At 50.7% G+C, this 22,685-nt stretch overlaps 33 non-coding genes across 33 annotated transcripts; 25 read left to right on the forward strand and 8 right to left on the reverse strand.

Annotated features, from left to right (window-relative positions):
- The first annotated feature begins 367 nt into the window (after positions 1 to 367).
- Positions 368 to 440, forward strand: trnaf-gaa (transfer RNA phenylalanine (anticodon GAA)). The gene has a single exon. It is a non-coding gene; the product is annotated as a tRNA-Phe (tRNA).
- Positions 441 to 873: 433 nt separating this feature from the next.
- Positions 874 to 945, reverse strand: trnad-guc (transfer RNA aspartic acid (anticodon GUC)). The gene has a single exon. It is a non-coding gene; the product is annotated as a tRNA-Asp (tRNA).
- A 144-nt stretch (positions 946 to 1,089) lies between these two features.
- Positions 1,090 to 1,162, forward strand: trnav-cac (transfer RNA valine (anticodon CAC)). Its single transcript has one exon. It is a non-coding gene; the product is annotated as a tRNA-Val (tRNA).
- A 657-nt stretch (positions 1,163 to 1,819) lies between these two features.
- On the forward strand, positions 1,820 to 1,892 carry trnav-aac (transfer RNA valine (anticodon AAC)). Its single transcript has one exon. It is a non-coding gene; the product is annotated as a tRNA-Val (tRNA).
- A 1,248-nt stretch (positions 1,893 to 3,140) lies between these two features.
- On the forward strand, positions 3,141 to 3,213 carry trnaf-gaa (transfer RNA phenylalanine (anticodon GAA)). Its single transcript has one exon. It is a non-coding gene; the product is annotated as a tRNA-Phe (tRNA).
- A 433-nt stretch (positions 3,214 to 3,646) lies between these two features.
- Positions 3,647 to 3,718, reverse strand: trnad-guc (transfer RNA aspartic acid (anticodon GUC)). The gene has a single exon. It is a non-coding gene; the product is annotated as a tRNA-Asp (tRNA).
- A 144-nt stretch (positions 3,719 to 3,862) lies between these two features.
- Positions 3,863 to 3,935, forward strand: trnav-cac (transfer RNA valine (anticodon CAC)). Its single transcript has one exon. It is a non-coding gene; the product is annotated as a tRNA-Val (tRNA).
- A 657-nt stretch (positions 3,936 to 4,592) lies between these two features.
- trnav-aac (transfer RNA valine (anticodon AAC)) lies at positions 4,593 to 4,665 on the forward strand. The gene has a single exon. It is a non-coding gene; the product is annotated as a tRNA-Val (tRNA).
- Positions 4,666 to 5,912: 1,247 nt separating this feature from the next.
- Positions 5,913 to 5,985, forward strand: trnaf-gaa (transfer RNA phenylalanine (anticodon GAA)). The gene has a single exon. It is a non-coding gene; the product is annotated as a tRNA-Phe (tRNA).
- A 433-nt stretch (positions 5,986 to 6,418) lies between these two features.
- On the reverse strand, positions 6,419 to 6,490 carry trnad-guc (transfer RNA aspartic acid (anticodon GUC)). Its single transcript has one exon. It is a non-coding gene; the product is annotated as a tRNA-Asp (tRNA).
- A 144-nt stretch (positions 6,491 to 6,634) lies between these two features.
- trnav-cac (transfer RNA valine (anticodon CAC)) lies at positions 6,635 to 6,707 on the forward strand. Its single transcript has one exon. It is a non-coding gene; the product is annotated as a tRNA-Val (tRNA).
- Positions 6,708 to 7,364: 657 nt separating this feature from the next.
- Positions 7,365 to 7,437, forward strand: trnav-aac (transfer RNA valine (anticodon AAC)). Its single transcript has one exon. It is a non-coding gene; the product is annotated as a tRNA-Val (tRNA).
- A 1,247-nt stretch (positions 7,438 to 8,684) lies between these two features.
- trnaf-gaa (transfer RNA phenylalanine (anticodon GAA)) lies at positions 8,685 to 8,757 on the forward strand. Its single transcript has one exon. It is a non-coding gene; the product is annotated as a tRNA-Phe (tRNA).
- A 433-nt stretch (positions 8,758 to 9,190) lies between these two features.
- Positions 9,191 to 9,262, reverse strand: trnad-guc (transfer RNA aspartic acid (anticodon GUC)). The gene has a single exon. It is a non-coding gene; the product is annotated as a tRNA-Asp (tRNA).
- A 144-nt stretch (positions 9,263 to 9,406) lies between these two features.
- On the forward strand, positions 9,407 to 9,479 carry trnav-cac (transfer RNA valine (anticodon CAC)). Its single transcript has one exon. It is a non-coding gene; the product is annotated as a tRNA-Val (tRNA).
- Positions 9,480 to 10,136: 657 nt separating this feature from the next.
- On the forward strand, positions 10,137 to 10,209 carry trnav-aac (transfer RNA valine (anticodon AAC)). Its single transcript has one exon. It is a non-coding gene; the product is annotated as a tRNA-Val (tRNA).
- A 1,247-nt stretch (positions 10,210 to 11,456) lies between these two features.
- Positions 11,457 to 11,529, forward strand: trnaf-gaa (transfer RNA phenylalanine (anticodon GAA)). Its single transcript has one exon. It is a non-coding gene; the product is annotated as a tRNA-Phe (tRNA).
- A 433-nt stretch (positions 11,530 to 11,962) lies between these two features.
- On the reverse strand, positions 11,963 to 12,034 carry trnad-guc (transfer RNA aspartic acid (anticodon GUC)). The gene has a single exon. It is a non-coding gene; the product is annotated as a tRNA-Asp (tRNA).
- A 144-nt stretch (positions 12,035 to 12,178) lies between these two features.
- Positions 12,179 to 12,251, forward strand: trnav-cac (transfer RNA valine (anticodon CAC)). The gene has a single exon. It is a non-coding gene; the product is annotated as a tRNA-Val (tRNA).
- Positions 12,252 to 12,908: 657 nt separating this feature from the next.
- On the forward strand, positions 12,909 to 12,981 carry trnav-aac (transfer RNA valine (anticodon AAC)). The gene has a single exon. It is a non-coding gene; the product is annotated as a tRNA-Val (tRNA).
- Positions 12,982 to 14,228: 1,247 nt separating this feature from the next.
- Positions 14,229 to 14,301, forward strand: trnaf-gaa (transfer RNA phenylalanine (anticodon GAA)). The gene has a single exon. It is a non-coding gene; the product is annotated as a tRNA-Phe (tRNA).
- Positions 14,302 to 14,734: 433 nt separating this feature from the next.
- On the reverse strand, positions 14,735 to 14,806 carry trnad-guc (transfer RNA aspartic acid (anticodon GUC)). Its single transcript has one exon. It is a non-coding gene; the product is annotated as a tRNA-Asp (tRNA).
- Positions 14,807 to 14,950: 144 nt separating this feature from the next.
- trnav-cac (transfer RNA valine (anticodon CAC)) lies at positions 14,951 to 15,023 on the forward strand. Its single transcript has one exon. It is a non-coding gene; the product is annotated as a tRNA-Val (tRNA).
- Positions 15,024 to 15,680: 657 nt separating this feature from the next.
- On the forward strand, positions 15,681 to 15,753 carry trnav-aac (transfer RNA valine (anticodon AAC)). The gene has a single exon. It is a non-coding gene; the product is annotated as a tRNA-Val (tRNA).
- A 1,247-nt stretch (positions 15,754 to 17,000) lies between these two features.
- Positions 17,001 to 17,073, forward strand: trnaf-gaa (transfer RNA phenylalanine (anticodon GAA)). Its single transcript has one exon. It is a non-coding gene; the product is annotated as a tRNA-Phe (tRNA).
- A 433-nt stretch (positions 17,074 to 17,506) lies between these two features.
- Positions 17,507 to 17,578, reverse strand: trnad-guc (transfer RNA aspartic acid (anticodon GUC)). Its single transcript has one exon. It is a non-coding gene; the product is annotated as a tRNA-Asp (tRNA).
- A 144-nt stretch (positions 17,579 to 17,722) lies between these two features.
- Positions 17,723 to 17,795, forward strand: trnav-cac (transfer RNA valine (anticodon CAC)). The gene has a single exon. It is a non-coding gene; the product is annotated as a tRNA-Val (tRNA).
- Positions 17,796 to 18,452: 657 nt separating this feature from the next.
- Positions 18,453 to 18,525, forward strand: trnav-aac (transfer RNA valine (anticodon AAC)). The gene has a single exon. It is a non-coding gene; the product is annotated as a tRNA-Val (tRNA).
- Positions 18,526 to 19,772: 1,247 nt separating this feature from the next.
- Positions 19,773 to 19,845, forward strand: trnaf-gaa (transfer RNA phenylalanine (anticodon GAA)). The gene has a single exon. It is a non-coding gene; the product is annotated as a tRNA-Phe (tRNA).
- Positions 19,846 to 20,278: 433 nt separating this feature from the next.
- On the reverse strand, positions 20,279 to 20,350 carry trnad-guc (transfer RNA aspartic acid (anticodon GUC)). Its single transcript has one exon. It is a non-coding gene; the product is annotated as a tRNA-Asp (tRNA).
- Positions 20,351 to 20,494: 144 nt separating this feature from the next.
- Positions 20,495 to 20,567, forward strand: trnav-cac (transfer RNA valine (anticodon CAC)). Its single transcript has one exon. It is a non-coding gene; the product is annotated as a tRNA-Val (tRNA).
- Positions 20,568 to 21,224: 657 nt separating this feature from the next.
- trnav-aac (transfer RNA valine (anticodon AAC)) lies at positions 21,225 to 21,297 on the forward strand. Its single transcript has one exon. It is a non-coding gene; the product is annotated as a tRNA-Val (tRNA).
- Positions 21,298 to 22,544: 1,247 nt separating this feature from the next.
- Positions 22,545 to 22,617, forward strand: trnaf-gaa (transfer RNA phenylalanine (anticodon GAA)). The gene has a single exon. It is a non-coding gene; the product is annotated as a tRNA-Phe (tRNA).
- The last annotated feature ends 68 nt before the right edge of the window (positions 22,618 to 22,685 follow it).

Below are 22,685 nucleotides of genomic sequence, written 5' to 3' on the forward strand. Positions count from 1 at the left end.
ATATTCCCCCTTCCCTCCCCGATGTCAAGTGGAGCTTTTCTGGTCTCTTTTCTCAGCATGCTTTCACTCACATGTCGCAGTACGATACAAAGTGACACTCAACTGGACACAGCGGCGATTGACATTCAAGATGAAACAGCCTGAAGTCCCCAGAAGGAAGCCCACCTCACGTCACAGAGCTCCGAGCAGCCAATCCCGGCGGCAGTCCTGGTTATGAGCCTCGGGTTCGCGCTGCACGCCGGCTCGTGGCCATTAGCTTGCTGTTGCTCCGCTAAGCTTCGCTCAGCTAGCGGCTTGCCTCACCTTGACCTCAGTAGCCGGATGTTGTCGCCGCTCCTCGTGACGTCACATCCGTGCCGGTTCCGTCGCCGAAATAGCTCAGTTGGGAGAGCGTTAGACTGAAGATCTAAAGGTCCCTGGTTCGATCCCGGGTTTCGGCACGACATCTGACCGTGTGCGGGGGCCTGCCAAAATCCCAGCATTCCCTCGGTTTCGTTTTTCTGTCACTCTTCTCGAAAAGAGCTCATCTAGCTTAGCTAAGCTTAGCTTAGCTCGCGTCTGCTCGCTGAGATGTTGTTGCCGGAAGTGAGGAGAGACGAGAGTCACGTAGTGAAGCAGAGCAACTACCCCTGCAAAAATTGCATCATTGCAACCCCGGTCTTCCACGTGACGGGCGGAGATACTGTCCACTACACTCGTTTTCGTTTTTCTGTCTCTCTTCTCGAGGAGAGCTCCTCTGGCCTGGCTTAGCTTAGCCAAAAGCAAACAGCTAGCGTCTGCTCGCTGAGATGTTGTTGCCGGAAGTGATGAGAGCCGAGAGTCACGCAGTGATACACTTGTTTCCCCTCAAGTTTTGCAAGAAGTGCAATTTTCCTCCCCGTCGGGGAATCGAACCCCGGTCTTCCGCGTGACAGGCGGAGATACTGTCCACTATACTAACGAGGAGATGGCGTGTTGTGTCCAGGTCGGCTGAGCATTATCGTCTGGCTTCCCCTGCCAGCACAGACACTCTTCCTCGTGAACGACTGCAAATCACTCCTTCCCCCCTTAGGATCGTTCTGATTAAACACCAAAATGTCCCCTTTTCAAGTTTCCGTAGTGTAGTGGTTATCACGTTCGCCTCACACGCGAAAGGTCCCCGGTTCGAAACCGGGCGGAAACAACTAGTGCTTCGGCTTGGCCGTTGGAAATAACACGGAACCTCGATCACCGTCTTCGTGTTCACAAGTTGAGGTTGCCTTTTCCGTGCTCCTTCCTCAGAATCCTACGGTCGTCTCTGTGCTAGAGAACAAAAATGGAGCTCAACATGTGCCGTTATTATTTCTGCTGAGTCTTGGTCCCCCCTCTGTCAACTATCTGAGAGGAGTTTTTCTTCCACATTTAGCTTTACGTGCAACCATGCATCCATGTGTTCCTTCAAAATTCCCAGTGGAATACAAAGTCACATCCTGGAGCGGAGACAACAGTGATCAGCGATCGAGATGAAACAGCCCAAAGTCCAAGAAGGAGCCCACATAGGAGGAGAATTGAATCCTGGATACGCTGACAGCATTTTCATAACAATGACACGCTGTTGTTCAAACGAGGTTCCATAGGAACGGACTGTCGTGATGACCATTCGCTTTGTGTCTCCTTCGCCGGATGTTTGTCCGCGACGACCTACACGTGAAGGCCAACGTGTGTACCCTTGTTGCGCTCTCGGTCGCGTCTGCTCACAAAGATGCTGGCCCCGTCATGGAGTTGCATGAGAGAGAAGAGAAGTGCGGTGCAAATCACCCGTCCCCGCCGAAAAATTAGGCGGCCTCCGCCTCTCCGTCAGGTTTCCGTAGTGTAGTGGTCATCACGTTCGCCTAACACGCGAAAGGTCCCCGGTTCGAAACCGGGCGGAAACAGCTCCTCGCTAGCAACTACAATAGCTTATTTTCTGCTTGAAAAAAATGAAGTCGCAGTCCCCCTCCACACCCCACCCCAACCTTCTGTTTGACTGTTGTTCCCACCGCTTCCTCGATATACTGCATTCATTTCTGTCCCAGAAAACAAAAAATGGAAATAAAGTGCGCCATTAGCACTTCTGCTGAGTGTCGGTCCCCCCGCTTTCCTCTATTTGAAAGAGAGTTTTTCTTACACATTCAGTTTTACATGCAACCATGACATTCAAAGTCAAATCCAAGATTGGAGACAGCAGTGATGATCGATCGAGATTGAAAATGTTTATTGCCATGTACACAGCATTAGATTCAACAGCCTTTCAGGATGCCACGGACTGTTTTCATGTTGCGCGCTCCCCAAACTTAACAGACACTAACTTTCGCAACACACTTTCCATAGACACACGCGATATACACTTAGAAAAGAGCGCACAATTACGTATGTACATGGGCAAAGACAAGAAGGATCATAAGCCGGAAAAATGAAACGCAGTCCATGTGTACGTAAATATTCGAGTGACAGTGGACTAAGGTGCAAGCATGTTGCCTGTATGACACAAAGCAGCGGCAGCATATTGTGATTTCGAAAAGGCAACCGTGGACTCACCTGAGGACTTGTCATCGATCGATTCATTCCCATAGCACAGTGAAATACATGGACACATCCAGGAAAGGAATGGAGACAACGGTGAACCAAGTTGTGATCCAAACAGGGCACCACCGCCATCTAGTGGGGAAACACTCTCACCGGTAGCAGAGACGGCAAACAACCGTGTGTCGGTATGTCGCCGGTTCGAAACCGGGCGGAAAAAAAACAACGATCGTTTTTGCTGACACTATTCTGAATATTCCCCCTTCCCTCCCCGATGTCAAGTGGAGCTTTTCTGGTCTCTTTTCTCAGCATGCTTTCACTCACATGTCGCAGTACGATACATAGTGACACTCAACTGGACACAGCGGCGATTGACATTCAAGATGAAACAGCCTGAAGTCCCCAGAAGGAAGCCCACCTCACGTCACAGAGCTCCGAGCAGCCAATCCCGGCGGCAGTCCTGGTTATGAGCCTCGGGTTCGCGCTGCACGCCGGCTCGTGGCCATTAGCTTGCTGTTGCTCCGCTAAGCTTCGCTCAGCTAGCGGCTTGCCTCACCTTGACCTCAGTAGCCGGATGTTGTCGCCGCTCCTCGTGACGTCACATCCGTGCCGGTTCCGTCGCCGAAATAGCTCAGTTGGGAGAGCGTTAGACTGAAGATCTAAAGGTCCCTGGTTCGATCCCGGGTTTCGGCACGACATCTGACCGTGTGCGGGGGCCTGCCAAAATCCCAGCATTCCCTCGGTTTCGTTTTTCTGTCACTCTTCTCGAAAAGAGCTCATCTAGCTTAGCTAAGCTTAGCTTAGCTCGCGTCTGCTCGCTGAGGTGTTGTTGCCGGAAGTGAGGAGAGACGAGAGTCACGTAGTGAAGCAGAGCAACTACCCCTGCAAAAATTGCATAATTGCAACCCCGGTCTTCCACGTGACGGGCGGAGATACTGTCCACTACACTCGTTTTCGTTTTTCTGTCTCTCTTCTCGAGGAGAGCTCCTCTGGCCTGGCTTAGCTTAGCCAAAAGCAAACAGCTAGCGTCTGCTCGCTGAGATGTTGTTGCCGGAAGTGATGAGAGCCGAGAGTCACGCAGTGATACACTTGCTTCCCCTCAAGTTTTGCAAGAAGTGCAATTTTTCTCCCCGTCGGGGAATCGAACCCCGGTCTTCCGCGTGACAGGCGGAGATACTGTCCACTATACTAACGAGGAGATGGCGTGTTGTGTCCAGGTCGGCTCAGCACGATCGTCTGGCTTCCCCTGCCAGCACAGACACTCTTCCTCGTGAACGACTGCAAATCACTCCTTCCCCCCTTAGGATCGTTCTGATTAAACACCAAAATGTCCCCTTTTCAAGTTTCCGTAGTGTAGTGGTTATCACGTTCGCCTCACACGCGAAAGGTCCCCGGTTCGAAACCGGGCGGAAACAACTAGTGCTTCGGCTTGGCCGTTGGAAATAACACGGAACCTCGATCACCGTCTTCGTGTTCACAAGTTGAGATTGCCTTTTCCGTGCTCCTTCCTCAGAATCCTACGGTCGTCTCTGTGCTAGAGAACAAAAATGGAGCTCAACATGTGCCGTTATTATTTCTGCTGAGTCTTGGTCCCCCCTCTGTCAACTATCTGAGAGGAGTTTTTCTTCCACATTTAGCTTTACGTGCAACCATGCATCCATGTGTTCCTTCAAAATTCCCAGTGGAATACAAAGTCACATCCTGGAGCGGAGACAACAGTGATCAGCGATCGAGATGAAACAGCCCAAAGTCCAAGAAGGAGCCCACATAGGAGGAGAATTGAATCCTGGATACGCTGACAGCATTTTCATAACAATGACACGCTGTTGTTCAAACGAGGTTCCATAGGAACGGACTGTCGTTATGACCATTCGCTTTGTGTCTCCTTCGCCGGATGTTTGTCCGCGACGACCTACACGTGAAGGCCAACGTGTGTACCCTTGTTGCGCTCTCGGTCGCGTCTACTCACAAAGATGCTGGCCCCGTCATGGAGTTGCATGAGAGAGAAGAGAAGTGCGGTGCAAATCACCCGTCCCCGCCGAAAATTTAGGCGGCCTCCGCCTCTCCGTCAGGTTTCCGTAGTGTAGTGGTCATCACGTTCGCCTAACACGCGAAAGGTCCCCGGTTCGAAACCGGGCGGAAACAGCTCCTTGCTAGCAACTACGTGAGCTTATTTTCTGTTTGAAAAACAGAAGTCGCAGTCCCCCTCCACACCCCACCCCAACCTTCTGTTTGACTGTTGTTCCCACTGCTTCCTCGACATACTGCATTCATTTCTGTCCCAGAAAACAAAAAATGGAAATAAAGTGCGCCATTATCACTTCTGCTGAGTGTTGGTCCCCCCGCTTTCCTCTATTTGAAAGAGAGTTTTTCTTACACATTCAGTTTTACATGCAACCATGACATTCAAAGTCAAATCCAAGATTGGAGACAGCAGTGATGATCGATCGAGATTGAAAATGTTTATTGCCGTGTACACAGCATTAGATTCAACAGCCTTTCAGGATGCCACCGACTGTTTTCATGTTGCGCGCTCCCCAAACTTAACAGACACTAACTTTCGCAACACACTTTCCATAGACACACGCGATATACACTTAGAAAAGAGTGCACAATTACGTATGTACATGGGCAAACACAAGAAGGATCATAAGCCGGAAAAATGAAACGCAGTCCATGTGTACGTAAATATTCGAGTGACAGTGGACTCAGGTGCAAGCATGTTGCCTGTATGACACAAAGCAGCGGCAGCATATTGTGATTTCGAAAAGGCAACCGTGGACTCACCTGAGGACTTGTCATCGATCGATTCATTCCCATAGCACAGTGAAATACATGGACACATCCAGGAAAGGAATGGAGACAACGGTGAACCAAGTTGTGATCCAAACAGGGCACCACCGCCATCTAGTGGGGAAACACTCTCACCGGTAGCAGAGACGGCAAACAACCGTGTGTCGGTACGTCGCCGGTTCGAAACCGGGCGGAAAAAAAACAACGATCGTTTTTGCTGACACTATTCTGAATATTCCCCCTTCCCTCCCCGATGTCAAGTGGAGCTTTTCTGGTCTCTTTTCTCAGCATGCTTTCACTCACATGTCGCAGTACGATACATAGTGACACTCAACTGGACACAGCGGCGATTGACATTCAAGATGAAACAGCCTGAAGTCCCCAGAAGGAAGCCCACCTCACGTCACAGAGCTCCGAGCAGCCAATCCCGGCGGCAGTCCTGGTTATGAGCCTCGGGTTCGCGCTGCACGCCGGCTCGTGGCCATTAGCTTGCTGTTGCTCCGCTAAGCTTCGCTCAGCTAGCGGCTTGCCTCACCTTGACCTCAGTAGCCGGATGTTGTCGCCGCTCCTCGTGACGTCACATCCGTGCCGGTTCCGTCGCCGAAATAGCTCAGTTGGGAGAGCGTTAGACTGAAGATCTAAAGGTCCCTGGTTCGATCCCGGGTTTCGGCACGACATCTGACCGTGTGCGGGGGCCTGCCAAAATCCCAGCATTCCCTCGGTTTCGTTTTTCTGTCACTCTTCTCGAAAAGAGCTCATCTAGCTTAGCTAAGCTTAGCTTAGCTCGCGTCTGCTCGCTGAGATGTTGTTGCCGGAAGTGAGGAGAGACGAGAGTCACGTAGTGAAGCAGAGCAACTACCCCTGCAAAAATTGCATAATTGCAACCCCGGTCTTCCACGTGACGGGCGGAGATACTGTCCACTACACTCGTTTTCGTTTTTCTGTCTCTCTTCTCGAGGAGAGCTCCTCTGGCCTGGCTTAGCTTAGCCAAAAGCAAACAGCTAGCGTCTGCTCGCTGAGATGTTGTTGCCGGAAGTGATGAGAGCCGAGAGTCACGCAGTGATACACTTGCTTCCCCTCAAGTTTTGCAAGAAGTGCAATTTTTCTCCCCGTCGGGGAATCGAACCCCGGTCTTCCGCGTGACAGGCGGAGATACTGTCCACTATACTAACGAGGAGATGGCGTGTTGTGTCCAGGTCGGCTCAGCACGATCGTCTGGCTTCCCCTGCCAGCACAGACACTCTTCCTCGTGAACGACTGCAAATCACTCCTTCCCCCCTTAGGATCGTTCTGATTAAACACCAAAATGTCCCCTTTTCAAGTTTCCGTAGTGTAGTGGTTATCACGTTCGCCTCACACGCGAAAGGTCCCCGGTTCGAAACCGGGCGGAAACAACTAGTGCTTCGGCTTGGCCGTTGGAAATAACACGGAACCTCGATCACCGTCTTCGTGTTCACAAGTTGAGATTGCCTTTTCCGTGCTCCTTCCTCAGAATCCTACGGTCGTCTCTGTGCTAGAGAACAAAAATGGAGCTCAACATGTGCCGTTATTATTTCTGCTGAGTCTTGGTCCCCCCTCTGTCAACTATCTGAGAGGAGTTTTTCTTCCACATTTAGCTTTACGTGCAACCATGCATCCATGTGTTCCTTCAAAATTCCCAGTGGAATACAAAGTCACATCCTGGAGCGGAGACAACAGTGATCAGCGATCGAGATGAAACAGCCCAAAGTCCAAGAAGGAGCCCACATAGGAGGAGAATTGAATCCTGGATACGCTGACAGCATTTTCATAACAATGACACGCTGTTGTTCAAACGAGGTTCCATAGGAACGGACTGTCGTTATGACCATTCGCTTTGTGTCTCCTTCGCCGGATGTTTGTCCGCGACGACCTACACGTGAAGGCCAACGTGTGTACCCTTGTTGCGCTCTCGGTCGCGTCTACTCACAAAGATGCTGGCCCCGTCATGGAGTTGCATGAGAGAGAAGAGAAGTGCGGTGCAAATCACCCGTCCCCGCCGAAAATTTAGGCGGCCTCCGCCTCTCCGTCAGGTTTCCGTAGTGTAGTGGTCATCACGTTCGCCTAACACGCGAAAGGTCCCCGGTTCGAAACCGGGCGGAAACAGCTCCTTGCTAGCAACTACGTGAGCTTATTTTCTGTTTGAAAAACAGAAGTCGCAGTCCCCCTCCACACCCCACCCCAACCTTCTGTTTGACTGTTGTTCCCACTGCTTCCTCGACATACTGCATTCATTTCTGTCCCAGAAAACAAAAAATGGAAATAAAGTGCGCCATTATCACTTCTGCTGAGTGTTGGTCCCCCCGCTTTCCTCTATTTGAAAGAGAGTTTTTCTTACACATTCAGTTTTACATGCAACCATGACATTCAAAGTCAAATCCAAGATTGGAGACAGCAGTGATGATCGATCGAGATTGAAAATGTTTATTGCCGTGTACACAGCATTAGATTCAACAGCCTTTCAGGATGCCACCGACTGTTTTCATGTTGCGCGCTCCCCAAACTTAACAGACACTAACTTTCGCAACACACTTTCCATAGACACACGCGATATACACTTAGAAAAGAGTGCACAATTACGTATGTACATGGGCAAACACAAGAAGGATCATAAGCCGGAAAAATGAAACGCAGTCCATGTGTACGTAAATATTCGAGTGACAGTGGACTCAGGTGCAAGCATGTTGCCTGTATGACACAAAGCAGCGGCAGCATATTGTGATTTCGAAAAGGCAACCGTGGACTCACCTGAGGACTTGTCATCGATCGATTCATTCCCATAGCACAGTGAAATACATGGACACATCCAGGAAAGGAATGGAGACAACGGTGAACCAAGTTGTGATCCAAACAGGGCACCACCGCCATCTAGTGGGGAAACACTCTCACCGGTAGCAGAGACGGCAAACAACCGTGTGTCGGTACGTCGCCGGTTCGAAACCGGGCGGAAAAAAAACAACGATCGTTTTTGCTGACACTATTCTGAATATTCCCCCTTCCCTCCCCGATGTCAAGTGGAGCTTTTCTGGTCTCTTTTCTCAGCATGCTTTCACTCACATGTCGCAGTACGATACATAGTGACACTCAACTGGACACAGCGGCGATTGACATTCAAGATGAAACAGCCTGAAGTCCCCAGAAGGAAGCCCACCTCACGTCACAGAGCTCCGAGCAGCCAATCCCGGCGGCAGTCCTGGTTATGAGCCTCGGGTTCGCGCTGCACGCCGGCTCGTGGCCATTAGCTTGCTGTTGCTCCGCTAAGCTTCGCTCAGCTAGCGGCTTGCCTCACCTTGACCTCAGTAGCCGGATGTTGTCGCCGCTCCTCGTGACGTCACATCCGTGCCGGTTCCGTCGCCGAAATAGCTCAGTTGGGAGAGCGTTAGACTGAAGATCTAAAGGTCCCTGGTTCGATCCCGGGTTTCGGCACGACATCTGACCGTGTGCGGGGGCCTGCCAAAATCCCAGCATTCCCTCGGTTTCGTTTTTCTGTCACTCTTCTCGAAAAGAGCTCATCTAGCTTAGCTAAGCTTAGCTTAGCTCGCGTCTGCTCGCTGAGATGTTGTTGCCGGAAGTGAGGAGAGACGAGAGTCACGTAGTGAAGCAGAGCAACTACCCCTGCAAAAATTGCATAATTGCAACCCCGGTCTTCCACGTGACGGGCGGAGATACTGTCCACTACACTCGTTTTCGTTTTTCTGTCTCTCTTCTCGAGGAGAGCTCCTCTGGCCTGGCTTAGCTTAGCCAAAAGCAAACAGCTAGCGTCTGCTCGCTGAGATGTTGTTGCCGGAAGTGATGAGAGCCGAGAGTCACGCAGTGATACACTTGCTTCCCCTCAAGTTTTGCAAGAAGTGCAATTTTTCTCCCCGTCGGGGAATCGAACCCCGGTCTTCCGCGTGACAGGCGGAGATACTGTCCACTATACTAACGAGGAGATGGCGTGTTGTGTCCAGGTCGGCTGAGCACGATCGTCTGGCTTCCCCTGCCAGCACAGACACTCTTCCTCGTGAACGACTGCAAATCACTCCTTCCCCCCTTAGGATCGTTCTGATTAAACACCAAAATGTCCCCTTTTCAAGTTTCCGTAGTGTAGTGGTTATCACGTTCGCCTCACACGCGAAAGGTCCCCGGTTCGAAACCGGGCGGAAACAACTAGTGCTTCGGCTTGGCCGTTGGAAATAACACGGAACCTCGATCACCGTCTTCGTGTTCACAAGTTGAGATTGCCTTTTCCGTGCTCCTTCCTCAGAATCCTACGGTCGTCTCTGTGCTAGAGAACAAAAATGGAGCTCAACATGTGCCGTTATTATTTCTGCTGAGTCTTGGTCCCCCCTCTGTCAACTATCTGAGAGGAGTTTTTCTTCCACATTTAGCTTTACGTGCAACCATGCATCCATGTGTTCCTTCAAAATTCCCAGTGGAATACAAAGTCACATCCTGGAGCGGAGACAACAGTGATCAGCGATCGAGATGAAACAGCCCAAAGTCCAAGAAGGAGCCCACATAGGAGGAGAATTGAATCCTGGATACGCTGACAGCATTTTCATAACAATGACACGCTGTTGTTCAAACGAGGTTCCATAGGAACGGACTGTCGTTATGACCATTCGCTTTGTGTCTCCTTCGCCGGATGTTTGTCCGCGACGACCTACACGTGAAGGCCAACGTGTGTACCCTTGTTGCGCTCTCGGTCGCGTCTACTCACAAAGATGCTGGCCCCGTCATGGAGTTGCATGAGAGAGAAGAGAAGTGCGGTGCAAATCACCCGTCCCCGCCGAAAATTTAGGCGGCCTCCGCCTCTCCGTCAGGTTTCCGTAGTGTAGTGGTCATCACGTTCGCCTAACACGCGAAAGGTCCCCGGTTCGAAACCGGGCGGAAACAGCTCCTTGCTAGCAACTACGTGAGCTTATTTTCTGTTTGAAAAACAGAAGTCGCAGTCCCCCTCCACACCCCACCCCAACCTTCTGTTTGACTGTTGTTCCCACTGCTTCCTCGACATACTGCATTCATTTCTGTCCCAGAAAACAAAAAATGGAAATAAAGTGCGCCATTATCACTTCTGCTGAGTGTTGGTCCCCCCGCTTTCCTCTATTTGAAAGAGAGTTTTTCTTACACATTCAGTTTTACATGCAACCATGACATTCAAAGTCAAATCCAAGATTGGAGACAGCAGTGATGATCGATCGAGATTGAAAATGTTTATTGCCGTGTACACAGCATTAGATTCAACAGCCTTTCAGGATGCCACCGACTGTTTTCATGTTGCGCGCTCCCCAAACTTAACAGACACTAACTTTCGCAACACACTTTCCATAGACACACGCGATATACACTTAGAAAAGAGTGCACAATTACGTATGTACATGGGCAAACACAAGAAGGATCATAAGCCGGAAAAATGAAACGCAGTCCATGTGTACGTAAATATTCGAGTGACAGTGGACTCAGGTGCAAGCATGTTGCCTGTATGACACAAAGCAGCGGCAGCATATTGTGATTTCGAAAAGGCAACCGTGGACTCACCTGAGGACTTGTCATCGATCGATTCATTCCCATAGCACAGTGAAATACATGGACACATCCAGGAAAGGAATGGAGACAACGGTGAACCAAGTTGTGATCCAAACAGGGCACCACCGCCATCTAGTGGGGAAACACTCTCACCGGTAGCAGAGACGGCAAACAACCGTGTGTCGGTACGTCGCCGGTTCGAAACCGGGCGGAAAAAAAACAACGATCGTTTTTGCTGACACTATTCTGAATATTCCCCCTTCCCTCCCCGATGTCAAGTGGAGCTTTTCTGGTCTCTTTTCTCAGCATGCTTTCACTCACATGTCGCAGTACGATACATAGTGACACTCAACTGGACACAGCGGCGATTGACATTCAAGATGAAACAGCCTGAAGTCCCCAGAAGGAAGCCCACCTCACGTCACAGAGCTCCGAGCAGCCAATCCCGGCGGCAGTCCTGGTTATGAGCCTCGGGTTCGCGCTGCACGCCGGCTCGTGGCCATTAGCTTGCTGTTGCTCCGCTAAGCTTCGCTCAGCTAGCGGCTTGCCTCACCTTGACCTCAGTAGCCGGATGTTGTCGCCGCTCCTCGTGACGTCACATCCGTGCCGGTTCCGTCGCCGAAATAGCTCAGTTGGGAGAGCGTTAGACTGAAGATCTAAAGGTCCCTGGTTCGATCCCGGGTTTCGGCACGACATCTGACCGTGTGCGGGGGCCTGCCAAAATCCCAGCATTCCCTCGGTTTCGTTTTTCTGTCACTCTTCTCGAAAAGAGCTCATCTAGCTTAGCTAAGCTTAGCTTAGCTCGCGTCTGCTCGCTGAGATGTTGTTGCCGGAAGTGAGGAGAGACGAGAGTCACGTAGTGAAGCAGAGCAACTACCCCTGCAAAAATTGCATAATTGCAACCCCGGTCTTCCACGTGACGGGCGGAGATACTGTCCACTACACTCGTTTTCGTTTTTCTGTCTCTCTTCTCGAGGAGAGCTCCTCTGGCCTGGCTTAGCTTAGCCAAAAGCAAACAGCTAGCGTCTGCTCGCTGAGATGTTGTTGCCGGAAGTGATGAGAGCCGAGAGTCACGCAGTGATACACTTGCTTCCCCTCAAGTTTTGCAAGAAGTGCAATTTTTCTCCCCGTCGGGGAATCGAACCCCGGTCTTCCGCGTGACAGGCGGAGATACTGTCCACTATACTAACGAGGAGATGGCGTGTTGTGTCCAGGTCGGCTGAGCACGATCGTCTGGCTTCCCCTGCCAGCACAGACACTCTTCCTCGTGAACGACTGCAAATCACTCCTTCCCCCCTTAGGATCGTTCTGATTAAACACCAAAATGTCCCCTTTTCAAGTTTCCGTAGTGTAGTGGTTATCACGTTCGCCTCACACGCGAAAGGTCCCCGGTTCGAAACCGGGCGGAAACAACTAGTGCTTCGGCTTGGCCGTTGGAAATAACACGGAACCTCGATCACCGTCTTCGTGTTCACAAGTTGAGATTGCCTTTTCCGTGCTCCTTCCTCAGAATCCTACGGTCGTCTCTGTGCTAGAGAACAAAAATGGAGCTCAACATGTGCCGTTATTATTTCTGCTGAGTCTTGGTCCCCCCTCTGTCAACTATCTGAGAGGAGTTTTTCTTCCACATTTAGCTTTACGTGCAACCATGCATCCATGTGTTCCTTCAAAATTCCCAGTGGAATACAAAGTCACATCCTGGAGCGGAGACAACAGTGATCAGCGATCGAGATGAAACAGCCCAAAGTCCAAGAAGGAGCCCACATAGGAGGAGAATTGAATCCTGGATACGCTGACAGCATTTTCATAACAATGACACGCTGTTGTTCAAACGAGGTTCCATAGGAACGGACTGTCGTTATGACCATTCGCTTTGTGTCTCCTTCGCCGGATGTTTGTCCGCGACGACCTACACGTGAAGGCCAACGTGTGTACCCTTGTTGCGCTCTCGGTCGCGTCTACTCACAAAGATGCTGGCCCCGTCATGGAGTTGCATGAGAGAGAAGAGAAGTGCGGTGCAAATCACCCGTCCCCGCCGAAAATTTAGGCGGCCTCCGCCTCTCCGTCAGGTTTCCGTAGTGTAGTGGTCATCACGTTCGCCTAACACGCGAAAGGTCCCCGGTTCGAAACCGGGCGGAAACAGCTCCTTGCTAGCAACTACGTGAGCTTATTTTCTGTTTGAAAAACAGAAGTCGCAGTCCCCCTCCACACCCCACCCCAACCTTCTGTTTGACTGTTGTTCCCACTGCTTCCTCGACATACTGCATTCATTTCTGTCCCAGAAAACAAAAAATGGAAATAAAGTGCGCCATTATCACTTCTGCTGAGTGTTGGTCCCCCCGCTTTCCTCTATTTGAAAGAGAGTTTTTCTTACACATTCAGTTTTACATGCAACCATGACATTCAAAGTCAAATCCAAGATTGGAGACAGCAGTGATGATCGATCGAGATTGAAAATGTTTATTGCCGTGTACACAGCATTAGATTCAACAGCCTTTCAGGATGCCACCGACTGTTTTCATGTTGCGCGCTCCCCAAACTTAACAGACACTAACTTTCGCAACACACTTTCCATAGACACACGCGATATACACTTAGAAAAGAGTGCACAATTACGTATGTACATGGGCAAACACAAGAAGGATCATAAGCCGGAAAAATGAAACGCAGTCCATGTGTACGTAAATATTCGAGTGACAGTGGACTAAGGTGCAAGCATGTTGCCTGTATGACACAAAGCAGCGGCAGCATATTGTGATTTCGAAAAGGCAACCGTGGACTCACCTGAGGACTTGTCATCGATCGATTCATTCCCATAGCACAGTGAAATACATGGACACATCCAGGAAAGGAATGGAGACAACGGTGAACCAAGTTGTGATCCAAACAGGGCACCACCGCCATCTAGTGGGGAAACACTCTCACCGGTAGCAGAGACGGCAAACAACCGTGTGTCGGTACGTCGCCGGTTCGAAACCGGGCGGAAAAAAAACAACGATCGTTTTTGCTGACACTATTCTGAATATTCCCCCTTCCCTCCCCGATGTCAAGTGGAGCTTTTCTGGTCTCTTTTCTCAGCATGCTTTCACTCACATGTCGCAGTACGATACATAGTGACACTCAACTGGACACAGCGGCGATTGACATTCAAGATGAAACAGCCTGAAGTCCCCAGAAGGAAGCCCACCTCACGTCACAGAGCTCCGAGCAGCCAATCCCGGCGGCAGTCCTGGTTATGAGCCTCGGGTTCGCGCTGCACGCCGGCTCGTGGCCATTAGCTTGCTGTTGCTCCGCTAAGCTTCGCTCAGCTAGCGGCTTGCCTCACCTTGACCTCAGTAGCCGGATGTTGTCACCGCTCCTCGTGACGTCACATCCGTGCCGGTTCCGTCGCCGAAATAGCTCAGTTGGGAGAGCGTTAGACTGAAGATCTAAAGGTCCCTGGTTCGATCCCGGGTTTCGGCACGACATCTGACCGTGTGCGGGGGCCTGCCAAAATCCCAGCATTCCCTCGGTTTCGTTTTTCTGTCACTCTTCTCGAAAAGAGCTCATCTAGCTTAGCTAAGCTTAGCTTAGCTCGCGTCTGCTCGCTGAGGTGTTGTTGCCGGAAGTGAGGAGAGACGAGAGTCACGTAGTGAAGCAGAGCAACTACCCCTGCAAAAATTGCATAATTGCAACCCCGGTCTTCCACGTGACGGGCGGAGATACTGTCCACTACACTCGTTTTCGTTTTTCTGTCTCTCTTCTCGAGGAGAGCTCCTCTGGCCTGGCTTAGCTTAGCCAAAAGCAAACAGCTAGCGTCTGCTCGCTGAGATGTTGTTGCCGGAAGTGATGAGAGCCGAGAGTCACGCAGTGATACACTTGCTTCCCCTCAAGTTTTGCAAGAAGTGCAATTTTTCTCCCCGTCGGGGAATCGAACCCCGGTCTTCCGCGTGACAGGCGGAGATACTGTCCACTATACTAACGAGGAGATGGCGTGTTGTGTCCAGGTCGGCTGAGCACGATCGTCTGGCTTCCCCTGCCAGCACAGACACTCTTCCTCGTGAACGACTGCAAATCACTCCTTCCCCCCTTAGGATCGTTCTGATTAAACACCAAAATGTCCCCTTTTCAAGTTTCCGTAGTGTAGTGGTTATCACGTTCGCCTCACACGCGAAAGGTCCCCGGTTCGAAACCGGGCGGAAACAACTAGTGCTTCGGCTTGGCCGTTGGAAATAACACGGAACCTCGATCACCGTCTTCGTGTTCACAAGTTGAGATTGCCTTTTCCGTGCTCCTTCCTCAGAATCCTACGGTCGTCTCTGTGCTAGAGAACAAAAATGGAGCTCAACATGTGCCGTTATTATTTCTGCTGAGTCTTGGTCCCCCCTCTGTCAACTATCTGAGAGGAGTTTTTCTTCCACATTTAGCTTTACGTGCAACCATGCATCCATGTGTTCCTTCAAAATTCCCAGTGGAATACAAAGTCACATCCTGGAGCGGAGACAACAGTGATCAGCGATCGAGATGAAACAGCCCAAAGTCCAAGAAGGAGCCCACATAGGAGGAGAATTGAATCCTGGATACGCTGACAGCATTTTCATAACAATGACACGCTGTTGTTCAAACGAGGTTCCATAGGAACGGACTGTCGTTATGACCATTCGCTTTGTGTCTCCTTCGCCGGATGTTTGTCCGCGACGACCTACACGTGAAGGCCAACGTGTGTACCCTTGTTGCGCTCTCGGTCGCGTCTACTCACAAAGATGCTGGCCCCGTCATGGAGTTGCATGAGAGAGAAGAGAAGTGCGGTGCAAATCACCCGTCCCCGCCGAAAATTTAGGCGGCCTCCGCCTCTCCGTCAGGTTTCCGTAGTGTAGTGGTCATCACGTTCGCCTAACACGCGAAAGGTCCCCGGTTCGAAACCGGGCGGAAACAGCTCCTTGCTAGCAACTACGTGATCTTATTTTCTGTTTGAAAAACAGAAGTCGCAGTCCCCCTCCACACCCCACCCCAACCTTCTGTTTGACTGTTGTTCCCACTGCTTCCTCGACATACTGCATTCATTTCTGTCCCAGAAAACAAAAAATGGAAATAAAGTGCGCCATTATCACTTCTGCTGAGTGTTGGTCCCCCCGCTTTCCTCTATTTGAAAGAGAGTTTTTCTTACACATTCAGTTTTACATGCAACCATGACATTCAAAGTCAAATCCAAGATTGGAGACAGCAGTGATGATCGATCGAGATTGAAAATGTTTATTGCCGTGTACACAGCATTAGATTCAACAGCCTTTCAGGATGCCACCGACTGTTTTCATGTTGCGCGCTCCCCAAACTTAACAGACACTAACTTTCGCAACACACTTTCCATAGACACACGCGATATACACTTAGAAAAGAGTGCACAATTACGTATGTACATGGGCAAACACAAGAAGGATCATAAGCCGGAAAAATGAAACGCAGTCCATGTGTACGTAAATATTCGAGTGACAGTGGACTAAGGTGCAAGCATGTTGCCTGTATGACACAAAGCAGCGGCAGCATATTGTGATTTCGAAAAGGCAACCGTGGACTCACCTGAGGACTTGTCATCGATCGATTCATTCCCATAGCACAGTGAAATACATGGACACATCCAGGAAAGGAATGGAGACAACGGTGAACCAAGTTGTGATCCAAACAGGGCACCACCGCCATCTAGTGGGGAAACACTCTCACCGGTAGCAGAGACGGCAAACAACCGTGTGTCGGTACGTCGCCGGTTCGAAACCGGGCGGAAAAAAAACAACGATCGTTTTTGCTGACACTATTCTGAATATTCCCCCTTCCCTCCCCGATGTCAAGTGGAGCTTTTCTGGTCTCTTTTCTCAGCATGCTTTCACTCACATGTCGCAGTACGATACATAGTGACACTCAACTGGACACAGCGGCGATTGACATTCAAGATGAAACAGCCTGAAGTCCCCAGAAGGAAGCCCACCTCACGTCACAGAGCTCCGAGCAGCCAATCCCGGCGGCAGTCCTGGTTATGAGCCTCGGGTTCGCGCTGCACGCCGGCTCGTGGCCATTAGCTTGCTGTTGCTCCGCTAAGCTTCGCTCAGCTAGCGGCTTGCCTCACCTTGACCTCAGTAGCCGGATGTTGTCGCCGCTCCTCGTGACGTCACATCCGTGCCGGTTCCGTCGCCGAAATAGCTCAGTTGGGAGAGCGTTAGACTGAAGATCTAAAGGTCCCTGGTTCGATCCCGGGTTTCGGCACGACATCTGACCGTGTGCGGGGGCCTGCCAAAATCCCAGCATTCCCTCGGTTTCGTTTTTCTGTCACTCTTCTCGAAAAGAGCTCATCTAGCTTAGCTAAGCTTAGCTTAGCTCGCGTCTGCTCGCTGAGGTGTTGTTGCCGGAAGTGAGGAGAGACGAGAGTCACGTAGTGAAGCAGAGCAACTACCCCTGCAAAAATTGCATAATTGCAACCCCGGTCTTCCACGTGACGGGCGGAGATACTGTCCACTACACTCGTTTTCGTTTTTCTGTCTCTCTTCTCGAGGAGAGCTCCTCTGGCCTGGCTTAGCTTAGCCAAAAGCAAACAGCTAGCGTCTGCTCGCTGAGATGTTGTTGCCGGAAGTGATGAGAGCCGAGAGTCACGCAGTGATACACTTGCTTCCCCTCAAGTTTTGCAAGAAGTGCAATTTTTCTCCCCGTCGGGGAATCGAACCCCGGTCTTCCGCGTGACAGGCGGAGATACTGTCCACTATACTAACGAGGAGATGGCGTGTTGTGTCCAGGTCGGCTGAGCACGATCGTCTGGCTTCCCCTGCCAGCACAGACACTCTTCCTCGTGAACGACTGCAAATCACTCCTTCCCCCCTTAGGATCGTTCTGATTAAACACCAAAATGTCCCCTTTTCAAGTTTCCGTAGTGTAGTGGTTATCACGTTCGCCTCACACGCGAAAGGTCCCCGGTTCGAAACCGGGCGGAAACAACTAGTGCTTCGGCTTGGCCGTTGGAAATAACACGGAACCTCGATCACCGTCTTCGTGTTCACAAGTTGAGATTGCCTTTTCCGTGCTCCTTCCTCAGAATCCTACGGTCGTCTCTGTGCTAGAGAACAAAAATGGAGCTCAACATGTGCCGTTATTATTTCTGCTGAGTCTTGGTCCCCCCTCTGTCAACTATCTGAGAGGAGTTTTTCTTCCACATTTAGCTTTACGTGCAACCATGCATCCATGTGTTCCTTCAAAATTCCCAGTGGAATACAAAGTCACATCCTGGAGCGGAGACAACAGTGATCAGCGATCGAGATGAAACAGCCCAAAGTCCAAGAAGGAGCCCACATAGGAGGAGAATTGAATCCTGGATACGCTGACAGCATTTTCATAACAATGACACGCTGTTGTTCAAACGAGGTTCCATAGGAACGGACTGTCGTTATGACCATTCGCTTTGTGTCTCCTTCGCCGGATGTTTGTCCGCGACGACCTACACGTGAAGGCCAACGTGTGTACCCTTGTTGCGCTCTCGGTCGCGTCTACTCACAAAGATGCTGGCCCCGTCATGGAGTTGCATGAGAGAGAAGAGAAGTGCGGTGCAAATCACCCGTCCCCGCCGAAAATTTAGGCGGCCTCCGCCTCTCCGTCAGGTTTCCGTAGTGTAGTGGTCATCACGTTCGCCTAACACGCGAAAGGTCCCCGGTTCGAAACCGGGCGGAAACAGCTCCTTGCTAGCAACTACGTGAGCTTATTTTCTGTTTGAAAAACAGAAGTCGCAGTCCCCCTCCACACCCCACCCCAACCTTCTGTTTGACTGTTGTTCCCACTGCTTCCTCGACATACTGCATTCATTTCTGTCCCAGAAAACAAAAAATGGAAATAAAGTGCGCCATTATCACTTCTGCTGAGTGTTGGTCCCCCCGCTTTCCTCTATTTGAAAGAGAGTTTTTCTTACACATTCAGTTTTACATGCAACCATGACATTCAAAGTCAAATCCAAGATTGGAGACAGCAGTGATGATCGATCGAGATTGAAAATGTTTATTGCCGTGTACACAGCATTAGATTCAACAGCCTTTCAGGATGCCACCGACTGTTTTCATGTTGCGCGCTCCCCAAACTTAACAGACACTAACTTTCGCAACACACTTTCCATAGACACACGCGATATACACTTAGAAAAGAGTGCACAATTACGTATGTACATGGGCAAACACAAGAAGGATCATAAGCCGGAAAAATGAAACGCAGTCCATGTGTACGTAAATATTCGAGTGACAGTGGACTAAGGTGCAAGCATGTTGCCTGTATGACACAAAGCAGCGGCAGCATATTGTGATTTCGAAAAGGCAACCGTGGACTCACCTGAGGACTTGTCATCGATCGATTCATTCCCATAGCACAGTGAAATACATGGACACATCCAGGAAAGGAATGGAGACAACGGTGAACCAAGTTGTGATCCAAACAGGGCACCACCGCCATCTAGTGGGGAAACACTCTCACCGGTAGCAGAGACGGCAAACAACCGTGTGTCGGTACGTCGCCGGTTCGAAACCGGGCGGAAAAAAAACAACGATCGTTTTTGCTGACACTATTCTGAATATTCCCCCTTCCCTCCCCGATGTCAAGTGGAGCTTTTCTGGTCTCTTTTCTCAGCATGCTTTCACTCACATGTCGCAGTACGATACATAGTGACACTCAACTGGACACAGCGGCGATTGACATTCAAGATGAAACAGCCTGAAGTCCCCAGAAGGAAGCCCACCTCACGTCACAGAGCTCCGAGCAGCCAATCCCGGCGGCAGTCCTGGTTATGAGCCTCGGGTTCGCGCTGCACGCCGGCTCGTGGCCATTAGCTTGCTGTTGCTCCGCTAAGCTTCGCTCAGCTAGCGGCTTGCCTCACCTTGACCTCAGTAGCCGGATGTTGTCGCCGCTCCTCGTGACGTCACATCCGTGCCGGTTCCGTCGCCGAAATAGCTCAGTTGGGAGAGCGTTAGACTGAAGATCTAAAGGTCCCTGGTTCGATCCCGGGTTTCGGCACGACATCTGACCGTGTGCGGGGGCCTGCCAAAATCCCAGCATTCCCTCGGTTTCGTTTTTCTGTCACTCTTCTCGAAAAGAGCTCATCTAGCTTAGCTAAGCTTAGCTTAGCTCGCGTCTGCTCGCTGAGGTGTTGTTGCCGGAAGTGAGGAGAGACGAGAGTCACGTAGTGAAGCAGAGCAACTACCCCTGCAAAAATTGCATAATTGCAACCCCGGTCTTCCACGTGACGGGCGGAGATACTGTCCACTACACTCGTTTTCGTTTTTCTGTCTCTCTTCTCGAGGAGAGCTCCTCTGGCCTGGCTTAGCTTAGCCAAAAGCAAACAGCTAGCGTCTGCTCGCTGAGATGTTGTTGCCGGAAGTGATGAGAGCCGAGAGTCACGCAGTGATACACTTGCTTCCCCTCAAGTTTTGCAAGAAGTGCAATTTTTCTCCCCGTCGGGGAATCGAACCCCGGTCTTCCGCGTGACAGGCGGAGATACTGTCCACTATACTAACGAGGAGATGGCGTGTTGTGTCCAGGTCGGCTGAGCACGATCGTCTGGCTTCCCCTGCCAGCACAGACACTCTTCCTCGTGAACGACTGCAAATCACTCCTTCCCCCCTTAGGATCGTTCTGATTAAACACCAAAATGTCCCCTTTTCAAGTTTCCGTAGTGTAGTGGTTATCACGTTCGCCTCACACGCGAAAGGTCCCCGGTTCGAAACCGGGCGGAAACAACTAGTGCTTCGGCTTGGCCGTTGGAAATAACACGGAACCTCGATCACCGTCTTCGTGTTCACAAGTTGAGATTGCCTTTTCCGTGCTCCTTCCTCAGAATCCTACGGTCGTCTCTGTGCTAGAGAACAAAAATGGAGCTCAACATGTGCCGTTATTATTTCTGCTGAGTCTTGGTCCCCCCTCTGTCAACTATCTGAGAGGAGTTTTTCTTCCACATTTAGCTTTACGTGCAACCATGCATCCATGTGTTCCTTCAAAATTCCCAGTGGAATACAAAGTCACATCCTGGAGCGGAGACAACAGTGATCAGCGATCGAGATGAAACAGCCCAAAGTCCAAGAAGGAGCCCACATAGGAGGAGAATTGAATCCTGGATACGCTGACAGCATTTTCATAACAATGACACGCTGTTGTTCAAACGAGGTTCCATAGGAACGGACTGTCGTTATGACCATTCGCTTTGTGTCTCCTTCGCCGGATGTTTGTCCGCGACGACCTACACGTGAAGGCCAACGTGTGTACCCTTGTTGCGCTCTCGGTCGCGTCTACTCACAAAGATGCTGGCCCCGTCATGGAGTTGCATGAGAGAGAAGAGAAGTGCGGTGCAAATCACCCGTCCCCGCCGAAAATTTAGGCGGCCTCCGCCTCTCCGTCAGGTTTCCGTAGTGTAGTGGTCATCACGTTCGCCTAACACGCGAAAGGTCCCCGGTTCGAAACCGGGCGGAAACAGCTCCTTGCTAGCAACTACGTGATCTTATTTTCTGTTTGAAAAACAGAAGTCGCAGTCCCCCTCCACACCCCACCCCAACCTTCTGTTTGACTGTTGTTCCCACTGCTTCCTCGACATACTGCATTCATTTCTGTCCCAGAAAACAAAAAATGGAAATAAAGTGCGCCATTATCACTTCTGCTGAGTGTTGGTCCCCCCGCTTTCCTCTATTTGAAAGAGAGTTTTTCTTACACATTCAGTTTTACATGCAACCATGACATTCAAAGTCAAATCCAAGATTGGAGACAGCAGTGATGATCGATCGAGATTGAAAATGTTTATTGCCGTGTACACAGCATTAGATTCAACAGCCTTTCAGGATGCCACCGACTGTTTTCATGTTGCGCGCTCCCCAAACTTAACAGACACTAACTTTCGCAACACACTTTCCATAGACACACGCGATATACACTTAGAAAAGAGTGCACAATTACGTATGTACATGGGCAAACACAAGAAGGATCATAAGCCGGAAAAATGAAACGCAGTCCATGTGTACGTAAATATTCGAGTGACAGTGGACTAAGGTGCAAGCATGTTGCCTGTATGACACAAAGCAGCGGCAGCATATTGTGATTTCGAAAAGGCAACCGTGGACTCACCTGAGGACTTGTCATCGATCGATTCATTCCCATAGCACAGTGAAATACATGGACACATCCAGGAAAGGAATGGAGACAACGGTGAACCAAGTTGTGATCCAAACAGGGCACCACCGCCATCTAGTGGGGAAACACTCTCACCGGTAGCAGAGACGGCAAACAACCGTGTGTCGGTACGTCGCCGGTTCGAAACCGGGCGGAAAAAAAACAACGATCGTTTTTGCTGACACTATTCTGAATATTCCCCCTTCCCTCCCCGATGTCAAGTGGAGCTTTTCTGGTCTCTTTTCTCAGCATGCTTTCACTCACATGTCGCAGTACGATACATAGTGACACTCAACTGGACACAGCGGCGATTGACATTCAAGATGAAACAGCCTGAAGTCCCCAGAAGGAAGCCCACCTCACGTCACAGAGCTCCGAGCAGCCAATCCCGGCGGCAGTCCTGGTTATGAGCCTCGGGTTCGCGCTGCACGCCGGCTCGTGGCCATTAGCTTGCTGTTGCTCCGCTAAGCTTCGCTCAGCTAGCGGCTTGCCTCACCTTGACCTCAGTAGCCGGATGTTGTCGCCGCTCCTCGTGACGTCACATCCGTGCCGGTTCCGTCGCCGAAATAGCTCAGTTGGGAGAGCGTTAGACTGAAGATCTAAAGGTCCCTGGTTCGATCCCGGGTTTCGGCACGACATCTGACCGTGTGCGGGGGCCTGCCAAAATCCCAGCATTCCCTCGGTTTCGTTTTTCTGTCACT

Source organism: Fistularia commersonii, chromosome 12 (genome assembly GCF_037954325.1).
Source record: "Fistularia commersonii isolate RoL2024-O1a breed Wild chromosome 12, RoL_Fcom_v1.0, whole genome shotgun sequence".
Taxonomy (NCBI): domain Eukaryota; kingdom Metazoa; phylum Chordata; class Actinopteri; order Syngnathiformes; family Fistulariidae; genus Fistularia; species Fistularia commersonii.